At 40.2% G+C, this 15720-nt stretch overlaps 1 long non-coding RNA gene across 1 annotated transcript in view; it reads right to left on the bottom strand.

Annotated features, from left to right (window-relative positions):
- Positions 1 to 15048, bottom strand: part of LOC132663389 (uncharacterized) — a 28575-nt gene extending 13527 nt beyond the window's left edge. Inside the window, exons 1-3 of the long non-coding RNA XR_013551752.2 lie at positions 14122 to 15048; positions 13605 to 13781; positions 11351 to 13146 (exon numbers count right to left, since the gene is read on the bottom strand). This is a non-coding gene — a long non-coding RNA (uncharacterized LOC132663389). The remainder of the gene's footprint in view (positions 1 to 11350; positions 13147 to 13604; positions 13782 to 14121) is intronic.
- Positions 15049 to 15720: the final 672 nt, after the last annotated feature.

Here is a 15720-nt window from a genome sequence, read left to right on the forward strand (position 1 = left end):
GATCTGAATGCCTCTGACCCTTCCTAGTGACTCGGAAATGTCGAGCAGATTTCACTAAAATCTGGAGGTGGCTGGAATAGAAGTGAAAGTTCCCATCATCAGGATTATATCATTTCTTAGAAGACAGCCATCACCCATATATCAACAAATGGAGCCTAAGGCAGCCCTTTCTCCAGCTCTTTTCTCAGATTCCATCCCCCAACTCAGGGAATAGTGGAAAATCTGTGCTAAGTTGCCATGTCCCACATATTATCCGCCATTAACATAAATCAAGGTTTCGTGTTTGTAATTTACGTTTCAGCACTTAGAGAATACCTTGCTAGTTATTTTACACCAATAAATCAAACCAAAACTTTGTTAATAAAATATTAGAAGTGTCATAAGACCTCTGATTTATTTAAAGATGTCTAACATTCTTGATCTCCATTTATTTCAAGTTTTAAGAAGAAAAATGGTTAGCTGGATCATCCTGCTCTTATTTTAATTCTTTAATTTAGGAGATTACATCTCAGCTCCAAAACCATTTTTAATAATGAGATATGCAATTTTTAACTGCTGATGTTTTTAAAAGAATAAACATGATTAAGATTAATTCCTGCAGTCCCAGATATACTCAAATAATGGATTAGTCTGTATAGCACATTTGATTCATGTCTGATAGTCAAGCTTTTTTATTTTAGTTGCATCCATATACACAGAAGTTTACTCCTTTGTTTGCTTAGAAGCCAGAATTGCTTATGCAATAGGAGAAAATGAATATAGACTGGGCACTCCTGGGTAGGACACTCCAGTTCCCCAGATTACTAGTTGTATATATTCACAAGGAAAGAGTAGGAGACAGCAAGTTAACATGATAAAACAGAGAGCAAATGATATCCATGGATAACAGAAAGGTTCTTTTCAAAAGTAGACTGCCAGAAGATAAGAATTAAATAGATGAGAAAAAAATAAGTGAAGAGGGGAGCAGAAAACTTTTGGAGGTGATCAACAGCTTTATGGCATAGATTGTGGTGATGGTTTCACAGGTAGACACTTATCTCCAAACTCAAGTTGCGTACATTAAATATGTACAGTTTTTTTTACATGTCAATCATTCTACAATAAAGTGTTTTTGTAACAACAACAAAGAAGCAAGAGAATTAAATAAGTGGAAGGCACTGAAAGGAAAAGACAAAATTTGGATAAGCACACAGAAGAAGAATGGAAGGGAGATGTTCCTTTTCTAGCAAAGACTTATGTCCACACCTGATCTCAAGGCAAAAATGGATTATACATGTTTGGTGCCAACTTATTTATATTTCCCACTGGAAAGTGTGAGGGGCAAATTTTTGTTGTTGACCTTGGAAATAGTTACCAGCATCCTTCATTTACTACTTGAATGATTTTTGTCCTCCCTGCATTAGTGAACACATATAGTTTCGATGCTGACGGAAAGTCAGGCAGAACGATATAATGGAGCTGGTCACTGTTTTTGCAATTTCAAAATGACCAGAAAAAGGATTTACACATATCTGACATCATCTTGGAGGGCCTTACCACACTGATTCTTTGGTATTTGCCAAATAATACTACTAAGTGACAATGTTGAACATAAAACTAACATTTATTGTAAAATGAGAAATAATCCATGATAAGAAGTTTTTTTTAAAAAAATGCAAAAGAGTCAGGGCGCCTGGGTGGTCAGTTGAGCATCCAACTTCAGTTCAGGTCATGATGTTGCGGTTCGTGGCTCTGTGCTGCATCAGGCTCTGTGCTGACAGCTCAGAGCCTGGAGCCTGCTTCAGATTCTGCGCCTCCCTCTCTCTCTGCACCTCCCCTACTCACACTCTGTCTCTCTCTCTCAGAAAATGAATAAACAAAAAAAAATTTTTTTAATAAAATAAAAATGCAAAAGAGAGATAGTAATTCGTAAGGTCATTCCTTCTTAGTGTTGACTAGACGTAACAACTGGGGAGGGGAAACTTGACTATATCAGGGGAAAAAACTTGACTATGCTCAGCAACTAACAGCCATTTGCTCTAGAAAAACTCAGGAGCTTCATTCAGTTTTATCATGTACAAGGTAAGAGTATTAAACAGTATGATCTCTTAGGGCATACTATGATTGACTCCACCCGCCGTGATACTATGGTCTTCCATTGAGTTCAGATCCTTAAAATAGATTTCCAACTTCCAAGTATGCTTAACTGACAAATTACTGGCTTGTCTAAGAAAACAGTACCCTTTCTAGCCTAGGTCTTGCTACCCCTGAGAGATACTAAATACATTTAAAGGGATCCATAGATTAGTTATTTATATAAACTCAAGATTAGAGCAACATCTTCCTTTCAATTTTACTTCTTTTCCTTACGTGATTTGTTCAGAACCAAAAGAGGTAGGACACTGTTTTCTCCTCTCATTGATGGCAATTTTCCAACAGGGCACACACATTACTCACTGTACTCACACTACTATTTGCACACACATTATGGAACTATCAAAGAGTAATAAGAATCATATAGTCAAAGAACAGATGCTGGAAATAGACTGCAGAGTACCCAAGTGTCCATTTTTAAAGCTCTAAATATTTTAAAGGTTAATTAAGAAAGAGAAAGGATTGTTTGCTATGCCCAAAGAGGCACATGTGGTGACAATTAAGAAAAAGAAAGAAGAGGATTCTCAGTAATACCTAATACACAGCAGAGTCATTTCTTAAGAAACCTAAAATAGGAAAAAACAGTTAATGCTTAAACTTAACAGGGGAAAGACCAAGTTGCCAAAAATAATTTTAAACAATGATTTACAGGATTAGATGACCTAATGTTGAATCCTTTCTCCCCCCATTTTCAGATTCTCAATTTCTGCGACTGACCTTCCAGTGAAGCTCCCTGGATCATACAGTGCTAGTGAATAAAACAAATGAGCAACGAGAAGCTAAAAGAATGAAGAAAGGCTATGTATTCCTACAACTCAAGTTCAAAATTCAGTCTCCAGTCCACAGCCTGCCTGATAAGATAAAAGAAAAACATTCAGATCCTTGAATTTAATCCCCAAAGAAAAGTCACCCCATTAGATAAAGCACCACACAGCCCTCCTCTCTCTGAGGCTATTGTCATGAGCCGTTTCCACCCATGTTTCCATTAACACAGTAACATAACTGCCTTTGGCATATGTTTGAGAAATGTAATAGCACCTCGTCTGCATTTCTAGTTGCAGGGATGATAGAGAGGGTTGCTGTGGGACCTTACGTCTTCTTGCCCAGTAATGCTATGGCTTTACCTATGGAGTGTAAAGATGTAGTTGGTTGGAACAGTTGGGCAAACCAGGATGTGGAAGATCTCACTTTGCCTAATGACCTAAAGGGTAAGCTACACATGCCTTATAATTTCCTGGGACCAGAAAGGAAGGAGAAATCACTCTGCCTCTCCCAATTCCTGAACAATTATGGGAATCTCAGACCTTGGACATGTCTTTGTTCTGTTTGGTGGCACTCTGGGTATTTATTATGTGTGGCCCTGAAGAGGCCCTCAAACACTATCTAAAAATAGAAGGAGGAGGAGTGCCTGGGTGGCTCAACCAGTTAAGCATCTACCTCTTGATTTCAGCTCAGGTCATGATATCATGGTCGTGAGATCAAGCCCCATGTCAGGCTCTGCACTGGGTGTAGAGCCTGCTTAAGATTCTCTCTCCGCCCCTCCCCCACACTATAAATAAATAAATAAATAAATAAATAAATAAATAAATAAAACAAGGAGAAATGTGTTCTAGGGAGAAGAGCAAGTGTCCTACTCCTCTCTTCTAGACCAGGGATTCAGTATGATGGAAGCAAACTCATTAGAACTTAGTGATTTATGATGATGGTGTTTCACATTAACACTCTTAAGAAAAAGAAACCTCAAACTACCCTAAGCTCAAAGAGGATAGAGGCATAAAGACAGGTGTAGGTCTCAACCCTTCTCTAACATGTAAAGGCATCATTATGATAGTCATGCCTGATCTACTTGGACTTAATCTGTGAAACAGAACGTTCAGTGTCTACAGTTGAGGCATCCTTCCTCAATTCTCAATTATTTCTCTTTCAAATCCAGGTTTTTCTTGGACCACTAACTGCTTTCAAAAGTATCTCAGGCAATTCCTAGTTTTCTAGTAAGGTTGAAAGGACTATAAGGAAATTGGTTAATGTTAACACTGGGTCCAGTACCTGGGGCAGAAGAGACTGGGATTAGCAGGGATCCAGTTATATGTACCTGACATGAATGGGCTTGTATATGAATAAACTGCATGTTACAAGAGGCTTTTTGGCAGAACAAGAAAGAGAAGAAGCTTATGATGTAGTAAAATGTTCTAAGAGGTATGCTAAGTTTGACCTCAAAGTGAAAAGGACCGCACTTACAAAGTATTCTTTCTTAAGAATTGAACCACCATCTGGGAATGCAAGGTGGTGCAGCCACTCTGGAAAACAGTATGGAGGTTCCTCAAAAAAACTAAAAATAGACCCTACGACCCAGCAGTTGCACTACTAGGCATTTATCCAAGGGATACAGGTGTGCTGTTTCGAAGGTGTGCACCCCCGTGTTTATAGCAGCACTATCAACAATAGCCTAAGTATGGCAAGAGCCCAAATGTCCATCAGTGTTTGGATGGATAAAGAAGATGTAGCATATATGTACGATGGAGTATTACTCACCAATCAAAAAGAATGAAATCTTGCCATTTGCCACTACTTGGATGGAACTGGAGGGTATTATGCTAAGTGAAATTAGTCAGAGAAAGAAAAAAATCATATGACTTCACTCATATGAGGACTTTAAGAGACAAAACAGATGAACATAAGAGAAGGGAAACAAAAATAATATAAAAACAGGGAGGGGGACAAAACAGAAGAAACTCATAAATATGGAGAATAAACTGAGGGTTACTGGAGGGGTTGTGGGAGGGGGTATGGGCTACACGGGTAAAGGGCACTAAGGAATCTACTCCTGAAATCATTGTTGCACTATATGCTAGCTAATTTGGATGTAAATTTTAAAAAACAAAAAAATAAAATAAAATAGAATTGAACCACCATCTTATTAAGCTCTCACATCTATCAGTTAAAACAAATATAGTAGATTTTTTGGTAGTTAAAAGCTACCTTGAAGAAAGAACCAACCTTAGATCATTGGACATTCTACAGAAATTCTGACATCATCTCTCCAACAAACTGATGGCATTAAATGTGTGTGTGCGTGTGTGTGTGTGTGTGTGTGTGTGTGTGTGTGTGTCATTTAGAATGAATAAAACTTTAATGATGTAACAACCAACTGGACTGTATTTGGATCCTAACTTGCACAAACCAAGTGTGAAAAGTCACTCTGATGATAATCAGGGAAGTTTAAACATAGACTTCTAGATGACACTGGGGAAAGTCCTCATCAGTTACAAGTCTATCCTGACACAAAATGACAAATTTAATGTTCTCAAGAAAAAAGTGGGGGAGTAACTGAGACACCATGAGCAAAACGTTAATTATTATTGAAGCAGCATAACAGATAAAGGCAGGTCCCTTCTAGTCTCTTGTGAGTATTTCAAAATTTCCACGATAAAATAGTTTTTAAAAGCCAATGTATTACCATTAATCTTAAAAAGTATACAAATATCATTATTTTTTTATTTATTTATTTTTTTATTTATTTTTGAGACAGAGAGAGACAGAGCATGAGCAGGGGAGGGGCAGAGAGAGGGGGAGACACAGAATCTGAAGCAGGCTCCAGGTTCCAAGCTGTCAGCACAGAGCCCGACACGGGGCTTGAACCCACGGAGTGTGAGATCATGACCTGAGCTGAAGTCCGACACTCAACAGACTGAGCCACCCAGGCGCCCCCATAAATATCATTATTATAACACAATTGATCACAGCTCAAAATGGAAATAACCTCAATGCTCTGCATCAGAAAAACACTCTTTAAAAACTATGATAAGCCAATCTGACAAAAATTATGCAGCCTTTAAGATGACAATTAGGACGAGGGGCACCTGGGTGGCTCAGTCGGTTGAGCATCCGGCTTTGGCTCAAGTCATGATCTCATGAACCGTGAGTTCGAGCCCCACATCAGGCTCTGTGCTGACAGATCAGAGCCTGGAGCCTGCTTTGGATTCTGTGTCTCCCTCTCTCTCCCCCCTCCCCTGCTCACACTCTCTCTCACTCTCTCTCAAAAATAAACATTAAAAAAAAAAAGATGACAATGAGGACAAAAGCAACAAAGAAAGTGCCTATAGGATTATTTTTAGAAAAAGGACTATATTCATATTATGATCCTAACTCTTTAAAATATGTGTGAAGATAAACGGAGTAGAAAAGTATATAATAAAAAATAAAATAGCAAGTTGATATGTTGTAAAGTGTGGTGGAGTGTTTTTCTTTTTGGCGATACAACATTGTTTCTGAAACACATAGACACATAAAGAGCTGATGTGAACAAAACAACAAAAATTGATCTGGGCCTCCATATGCTGAAATGTAACACAGTGCAGCAGAAATAGCACCGGCTTTGGAAATGGACAATCTGGGCGAGTTATTTAAACAATCTGAGAATTGGTTTCCTCACCTCCAAAATTAACATAAAATGTCTACCCTCGGGAACGCTGCAAGGACAGTGATGTGATTAAATATCTATCACAACTACCTGGCAGCAGTAAACCTTCTATAATCAGCACTTATCACTATTGTCATATTAAAGGTGGGGGCATTCTGAAAAAGAGAAGAAAGGAGGTGTGCTGATGGGGAAGCAGCTGCAGATTTTTATGGTAATATGGCTTCTTCACAAAAAAAAATGAAGACAGGGCAAAATGCAAAGAGGCCGTCAAACCTTACTTGGGCCAGCTGGAGGTAAGGGCTAGCTGGAGAGGTGCTAAGGCTTGTCTGGTGTCATGAAGTGGAGGTGGGCAGGGGCGAGGTGAATAGGGTCCCCCTCTAGAAAAATGGGAGAGCCATGTAATACCGTGTTCAAAGAATCCTGCAGCTTCAGGGCAAAACTTACCAGGTCTAGAGGAAGGGGAAGAAGAGCATGAATGGAGGAAACTAAGAAAAAGGACCTAGAGGACTGATAGGGTATAAGAAATGTTTAGGTGCCTTTTTATGGGGCTAGAGAGATGGGCCATAAATCAATTGTAATTGTATGATGGATGACAGGGTTTCAGAGATTGAATGACCTGAAATTCATGTAAAATGATCTCCTCCCCTGTCTCCATTCTACAAAAAGAGAAAATTACATCCAGAAAGGGGAGGCTCCAGGTACTATAGTCAGGTTCTATGGAAAACTCTGTCTAGAACTCTGCCAGAGAACTGGTTGTACCTCATTATGCCATCCTCCAAGATGTTTTGTCCCATGATCACCAAATCAATTCTTTTCATCCATATTTCTTTCTTATTTTCTCCCTCCCTCCCTTCCTTTTCTTCCTTCCTCCCTTTCTTTCTCTCTTTCTTTCTTTCTTTCTTTCTTTCTTTCTTTCTTTCTTTCTCTTTTTCTTCCTTTCTTTCTGTTAGAAAGAGAGAGAGAGCATAACCAAGGAAAGGGGCAGAGAGAGATGGAAAGAGAGAGAATCCCAAGCAGACTTAGCACTGTCAGCACAGAGCCTGACACAGGGCTTGATATCATGACCCGGGGATCATGATCTGAGCTGAAATCATGATCTGACTCTGACGCTTGACTGAGCCACCTAGGCACCCCCTACCCATATTTCTTAAATATATGTTGCTCTCCATGTCTTAGAATGAACAGTAAAATACAAGCTCTTATTCTTTTCACTAATCTCTTTCACATCAAAAGCTCCCTACTAACTTCAAATTATCTTGTTGCATGTAACAAAAGAGAATGTATTGAACATTTGTCCAGTAAATGCTCTGTCGGCACCCACTATGGCCAGGCATATAAAGATGAACGGCACACAACCCTTTGGATTGTGGTCAAGGAGCCGACAATCCAAAGAAGACAAACATGCTTACAAATAAGCATAATCCTCTAAGTACACTCTGTCATGGTCGATGTGCTGTGATATTAAAGAGAATAAAACTCTTTAGACCTAGAGAGGGAGGTTAGGAAAAGGAAACTTCACTGCCAGGTGATGTGGGAAGAGAGCCGGAGACAGAATAGCTGGTCAACAGGCAGAGACAAAAGGTGGCCAGTTCCAGTCTGTGCCAGGCACAATCGCTTAGGGAAAATTACCAGAAAACATGGCAAGCACTCGGTAGAAGAGGAAGTTGGGCTGGACTTCTGCAGAGAAAAACCAGTCGGGCAAGCTGGCAGCAGAGTCAACACCAAAGTACAAACCAACCTCTTTTAAGTTGTAAGGAGATATTTTTAAAAAGAGAGAGAAAGAAGAAATGAATTTGTCTCTGCGCTCTAACTAGAATCAGATGATTAAAAGTGAGTCATCGAGGGAGCGCCTGGGTGGCTCAGTCGGTTGAGCGTCCGACTTCAGCTCAGGTCATGATCTCACGGTCTGTGAGTTCGAGCCCCGTGTCGGGCTCTGTGCTGACAGCTCGGAGTCTGGGGCCTGCTTTGGATTCTGTGTCTCCCTCTCTGTCTGCCCCTCCCCCATTCATGCTCTGTCCCTCTCTGTCTCAAAAATAAATAAACATTCAAAAAAAACCTGAATCATCACAAATAAAAAAAGAAAAAATAAAAGAAAAAGTGAATTATTGCCAGCTGAGCTGTAAGAAAACTCTAAGAACAAGACTGGTACTGGTCTCGTACAGATTCTGGCAGCTGCTACCAAACCTACTTTTTGAGGGTGTTAATCCTGGGGCGAGCGTACAAATTCCTGGCCAAAAAAAAATTGCTTTTTCTTCCCCCTTTTTTGGAATCATGCCTCTTTTCTTCTGACTTTTTCTTTCTTGCTTTAGAAATCAGTTGTGGTACCTAGATTAGAAATTTCAACTGGAAAATACTCAGTCTCTTGTGATGTGATCTTGCTGGTCCTCTATAGCCTCTAAGAAATGATCCTTCAAAACTGCCCAGTGATGAGGCACTGACAGACAGCCTTCGAGAAGCAGACCTTCCTTCTCTGAAGAACCACCTCTCTATGGGTGTCAAATTGTAGGGACATGTTGTTACAAGAGGGAGATATCATTACATTTTCAAATCCAAAGTCAGCTCTGAGGAAAAGTTTATGAGTGCTGCAAAATACGTTGTGAGCCACACAGGAAGGTCAGGTAAAGGTCGCTCTAGAGATGGGGCCCTCAATCCAAAGAGGAAGGAAAAAGAGCAGGAAGCCAACATTGCTTGCGGACCTCCTTCGTGCTAGGCACCACCATAAGAACTTTACATGTGTTATCTAATGTTTTGCTTTCCTCTGTTCCTTATTTCACTCAGATTTATTCTTTTAAGTACCTCAGAGTAGTCTGTGCACATTCTATCATTTCTACTGAGGATGAATTTGGAGATGATTCGAGCAAGGAGACTGATGATGCCAGAATCCGGGAAAGACCTATCTCAAAACCTATCTCTTCAAATTCCCAGAATATATATTCTTTGTAAGAATTCCTACTATTTTTCAGATGACAGGGCATTTCAGGATACACACTGACAGGAACATTAGGATTTCTTAAAATACAGAGTGGGCATAAAGACTACTAAATACTCTGTGGATTTTGCCCTGAACTGGCACATCCCTCTGCTGAAAATTAGTGCATTTTCTGAACCTGGGTGCTGATAGGAGAATGAACACAGGAAGAAGAAAGCCACATGAGGACTTCACTCTCCCACCTGACAGACTCTCTCGAGACGGCCCTGCAACCCTGCCCACTGATTCACATTCTTCTCTGCTACATGCCTGCCTGTGCCTATTAGACTATTAAAATATTAATAGGGTCTTGGTATCTGTCATTATTAATTTTAGAGACTAACAAGGACATGCTGAGCCATACTATTGATAGATTTGTAGAATATGTTAATCATAGCACTCATTACTCAGCTAAGTTATTATTTTTTCAGATGCTTTTTCTCCACTAATCATTTCTGATATTTAACAATGTATCATCTCCAACGATGCACCCTTATTTCTTAGAAGTCTATTTATATATGTATTTTTTATAATGTCTTTTATAGCAACAATTTATTAAACAATTGTGGGGCCCCATCACGTAATGACAAAATCTTCTGACAAATATCTAGAGAGTTCAGCTAAGAAAATGAATAGATTATTAAATCTGGCAGAAAATAATATGTGCCCGCTTTTGAAATGAGAAAGCTGAAGCAAAGAGTTAATCGACTTTCTAACAACTAACATGTATGAAGATCTAATCTTTTCTCATTTCAGAAGCTTGAGATTTACACTTGGGGTGTGCATTGAACAAAGGCAGACTCAGGTATTCCCCTTAGAGCATATGACTTACGTAGAATTGCAAAGGTAACTAAGAAGTCTTTTTCTTGTCACTCAAAACCTTCAACACAAATTATGTATAGAGGAAAAGAACAAATCATGTAGTCCTTAAGAAGTAATTGCAAATCCCTTCTTCAGGGAACGATTCGTATCTTTCTTCATGAGTGACTGCCATCACACACGTGTCTCTCCAGCCTTTCTATTCTCCTCGATCTATTTCCACTATCATTTCTAAGAGATCAGTACATGAACTGCCCCCAAATGGGATGGTGGGGGCAAAATGTATTGACCACAGTCTTAAATTAGAAAGGCTTATGCAGGGGCGCCTGGGTGGCTCAGTTGGTTAAGCAACCGACTTCAGCTCAGGTCATGATCTCGCGGTCCGTGAGTTTGAGCCCTGCATTGGGCTCTGTGCTGTTGGCTCAGGGCCTGGATCCTGCTTAGGATTCTGTGTCTCCCTCTCTCTCTACCCCTCCCCTGCTTGTGCTCTCTCTGTCTCTCAAAAAATGAATAAACATTTAAAAAAAATTTTTTAAAGAAAGACTTATGCATCATACCCCATTACATACAGCACAATCTATATCAAAAGGCTCCAGGTGAGTCAATGCTTATGCCATCCTTCAGATATTGTGTTACTACTTACTTACTGTAGTGCACCCTCCACGAAGAGGGCTGAGGAAAGAAAGGGTGAGAAATGCAGATGGGACCTGAAAATAATCTGGTTGCATTATCACCATTACTATTTATTAAATACCTCTTAAGGGGACTTCAGGCAGAAGTAGAAATGCTTTCAGTGTAGTGTCTGAAATATCCCCAGTTGTTCTTTATCTAAGGCTCTCTCTATCACAAATCAGATAGTGATACACCTCTTTTGAACACAACTAGCCGGGCTTTTCATGGCCCAGACTCACAAAGTGACAAGTTAAAACAGTCTTACTCCTCTGAGGCCACAACTAAAAAGTAAAAGAAAACAAAACAAAAAAATAACCCAAACAAATAAACGAACAAACCTCTGGGGAAGGTGTTTTCAATTTTTAGTCTTGTGTAGTTCATGCTTAAATTGAGAATCCAGATCTCTTCTAATGACCTTGAAGAAGCTTCCAGTTTTCCAGTTGTAAAATGTAAATCTCAGCCCACTTGCCCAAAAGCATTCAATGATGAATTCCGTTAAAGAGAACATTATATGAAATGGGACACTCTGAAAAGAGGGGCTTACAATTAACCCATGTTTCCTCACAAACTCCTTACTTTCACTCCTGTTATTAAAAATCTTCTGAAAATTAGTTCTGTCATCTTTGGTATTTAGAACATAACTGAACCGTCTTGGTGAATGAAGCCCCCTTGCGGGTTAATCCATCATTCTGAAACCAGTTATTGGTCCCCGTTACGGGGAAGGTAGAAAGTATAGTAGAAAAGACAAGAGAATGTTGACATCATAAACATCCTGAAAGTTGTTACTTTTCCACTTAATCCCTGACACAATGCCTTCTCCTGTGATCTCTTTAAGTCTCAAGTGGATATGTAGGTGAGTGGGCCAGTGAGGGGTGGCGTGTGTGAAAAGAATGGATAATAATTCACATTTGTTCCATCATGGAGTGAACTACTAATACTCTTCATGTCAACCTTTTTTTTTTTTTTTTTTTTTTTGCCAGGCAGTCACTCTCTTTGTCTCTGCCTTACTACCATTGCCACAATGATACTACTGGGTAATGCTATGGAGTGAATTGTACCCCGTAGCCCCCCCAGTTCCTATGGTGAAGCCCTAACCCACAGTGTGATGGTGCCTAGAGATGGGACCTTTGAGAGGTAAACAGGCTTAGATGAGCTCATGAGGGGAGAGTCTCATGGATTAGTGTCATTGTAAGAAGACATCTTAGACCACAAAGCTTGCTTTCCCTCTTTCCAAAGAAGAGGTCATGTGAGCACACACTGAGATACCCACCGTCTGCAAACCATCTGGAGAACTCTCACCAGAACCCGACCGTGCTGGCACCCTGGTCTCAGACGTACAGCCTTCAGAACTGAGAGAAAATAAATTTCTGTTCTTTAAGCCACCTCACCCACGTTATTTTGTTATCACAGTCTGAGCTGACTAAACCAGCTGAAGAGACAGAGATATTTTGGGAAGAGTTGTTTCCATAAAAATAGAGGGGCTCTAAATGCAGTGGACAGTTATTTCATCTCCCTCATGCTCATACTTAGGAAAATTTCATTTAAATACACACCTGTTGACCAGTGCCCAGGGCTACTACTCTAGAAAAGCAAACGAAAGCATCAGAATAGAGGAACAAGAGAGTGACTACAGCTCTTCTCAGAAGATGGGGCAGTCCATTGCATTTTCTACACATGATATCCTACTCCAATTGCAGCAGGGAAGAGCAAAGGCACTTTGTGATCCCTCTGGGAAGGAGCTGGAGCCCTGCCACCAAAGAGGTCAACACCAGGGCCAACTGCGGGCCAGCCCAAGCTTGTGCAACAGCCCCTCCGCACCTGGGCCCTCCCTGTGCCTTGTCCCTTATATTCCCCATGTCTTCGTGGTCTCTGGTGAGGCCCAGTGAGTTCAGTGAAGAGATCACTGGCCTCCAACAAAGAGTAACTTAAAAGGAGAGAAAGCGTGCTAAATCCCACTCTACAAACCAGGTCTGTTCAGTTCTGACTTGCGAATACGAAGCTTTCCATTTGACTCCATATGGTTGTGTTGCGTTAGGGTCCACACAAGGCTAAGATACACAGTTAGGTTTCCAGCTGCCAGTGGCCAAAAGTGAGGAAGTTCTCGGAGACATCAGTTTCTGATAAACTGTCTTCCCTGTTTAAAAAAAAAAAAAAAAAAAAAAAAATAGAACAAAATGTCAACGCCATGCAGGCAAGCACAGAGATGGAAATGAAAACTCTTCCTATCACCGCAGGCTTTATTTTTATTTTTAATACAATTGATTTGGATCAATTTGAGATAACTGCCAGGAGACGCAAGGCTTTATTTTTGGACACGTCATTTGTTTTTGTTTCTGATCTGGGCTCAAAAGGAAGATTGCCAGTGTTTTTCCAGTGGCACAAAACAGTTCCAGAAGAGTTAAAATAAGACACCCTACCTGCTTAATCTGCCAGAAAACACATGAGAGGAGCAATCAGCTCTGGAAAGAGTTGCTCTGAATGAGGTATGCCTGGCTGCTTTAGGCCAGGCTGTTTGTCAGTCTTTCAAAATTCAAGTCATTACCAGATGCTGATCTACTATAATATTGTGATATTTTATCTGATTACACTTACCTGATTGTGCCTTATCTGCTATTTGCCTTTCCATTCTTCCATGTATATTAAATGCAGGTGCTTTTATTATTCTGAGAGCTGGAAAGTGTTGACTGCTCTGAATATAAATGGGGATATTATATCATTAACTTGCTCCGAAAGCAGGGCCATTCACTGTGTAAATCACATGCAAGGTACCTAGTGGAGACACAATAAACCATAATGTCTTGAGAAAGAAAGCAATGAGGAATGGATGAGGAGATAAAAATTTAAGGCATTGTTAAAGAAGGGTAATCTTCAAAATCCTATTTGGTTCTTTCAAACTAGCATTCATTGATAATATAACCTTTGTATTAGAAACTTTTCTAAGTTCACACAAAAAAATAAAACTTTGGGGGAAGGCATGATAACATGTAATGTTATCACTCATAGGATTGCATAAAAACACGATCACTAACATTCTATGGCTTATCTAAGTTAGGAGAAGCAGTCTAATATTTTAGTAAAGTACACTTTGCTTTGGCAAATATATTCTTACCTGACGTAGGTGGACACCTTAAACAAGGTGAACAAATAGCCAAATGCTTTGCATATTTCCAGATGTTAAAAGTGAATGGTGTAGAATCTGGTTGCGAATTCCAAAGAAAGTAATACGCAGTGAATTAAGGCAGAGCCGTGACAAAGTGCGCCTGCCCAACGGTCTGAGGTTATATGCTCTGCTTAGTTTCCACTATGTTGGCCTCACTAAAGTTAATCCACAGCTTTTTAAGTGGAAAGTTTCAGAAAATCCATTTCTGGAGCAAATGTTATGTGAGAGCGGAAATGAGCCACTGTCCTCTGTTGGATAGAGTATCAGATGGCCTGTCATCTATCAGTGTGTCAGATTCTGCTATGGAGGTAATAGCTGGGAGCCAGGCCCTGCAAAAGAACGCAAGTTATTCTCTGCCTGAAGCAGTATGGCCAGAGTCATCTTCTGACAATCAGATCTGAACATGTGGGACAGAAGAGAACAACTATGGGTGGAAGCAACTGGGAACAAGCAGAGTAAGGTTCTCTCTCCCATGTTATCAAGGAGGAAACGGTTTCTGCTTTCACTTTCTTGTCAAATTCCGTGTGTGGGGGTGTAAGGTTACTCCTCTCTCCCTGCCATTTACCAGTAGGTACAAATGCATATAGCGACCAATTTTCTTTGAACTCAACAAATGTATATTTAAAACACTTCTTAGGGGCTCCTGGGTGGCTCAGTCGGTTAACAGTCTGACTTTGGCTCAGGTCATGATCTCCCAGTTCATAAGTTCAAGCCCCTGTCAGGCTCTGTGCTGACAGTGTGGAGGCTGGAGCCTGCCTTGGATTCTGTGTCTCCCTCATTCTTTGCCCCTCTCCACCCTCTCAAAAATAAATGAACATTAAATTTTTTTTTGATATGAAATTTATTGTCAAATTGTTTCCATACAACACCCAGTGCTCATCCCAACAGATGCCCTCCTCAATGCCCATCTCCTACCCTCCCCTCCCTCCCACCCCCCATCAACCCTCAGTTTATGCTCAGTTTTTAAGAGTCTCTTATGGTTTGGCTCTCTCCCTCTCTAACTTTTTTTTTTCCTTCCTCTCCCCCATAGTCTTCTGTTAAGTTTCTCAGGATCCACATAAGAGTGAAACCGTATGGTATCTGTCTTTCTCTGTATGGCTTATTTCACTTAGCATCACACTCTCCAGTTCCATCCACGTTGCTACAAAAGGCCATATTTCATTCTTTCTCATTGCCAAGTAGTATTCCATTTTATATATAAACCACAATTTCTTTATCCATTCGTCAGTTGATGGACATTTAGTCTCTTTCCATAATTTCTTTAAGGGCACCTGGGTAGTTTGGTCAGTTGAACATTGGACTTCAGCTTAGGTCATGATCTTGCGGTTTGTGAGTTCGAGCCCTGCACTGGACTCTGCTATCAGCACAGAGCCTGCTTCAGATCCTCTGTCCCCTCTCTCTGTCCCAACCCTGCTTGCACTCTCCCAAAAATAAAATAAATATTAGGAAAAAAAAACACCTCTTTAAGTCAAGGCTGCTTTATAATCAGAGAATCCATTCTTCTTCTTAAATTATATGTTTGGAAACAAAACATGAATATGGAAGATG

This window comes from Panthera onca, chromosome D4 (assembly GCF_046562875.1).
Source record: "Panthera onca isolate mPanOnc1 chromosome D4, mPanOnc1 haplotype 2, whole genome shotgun sequence".
Taxonomy (NCBI): domain Eukaryota; kingdom Metazoa; phylum Chordata; class Mammalia; order Carnivora; family Felidae; genus Panthera; species Panthera onca.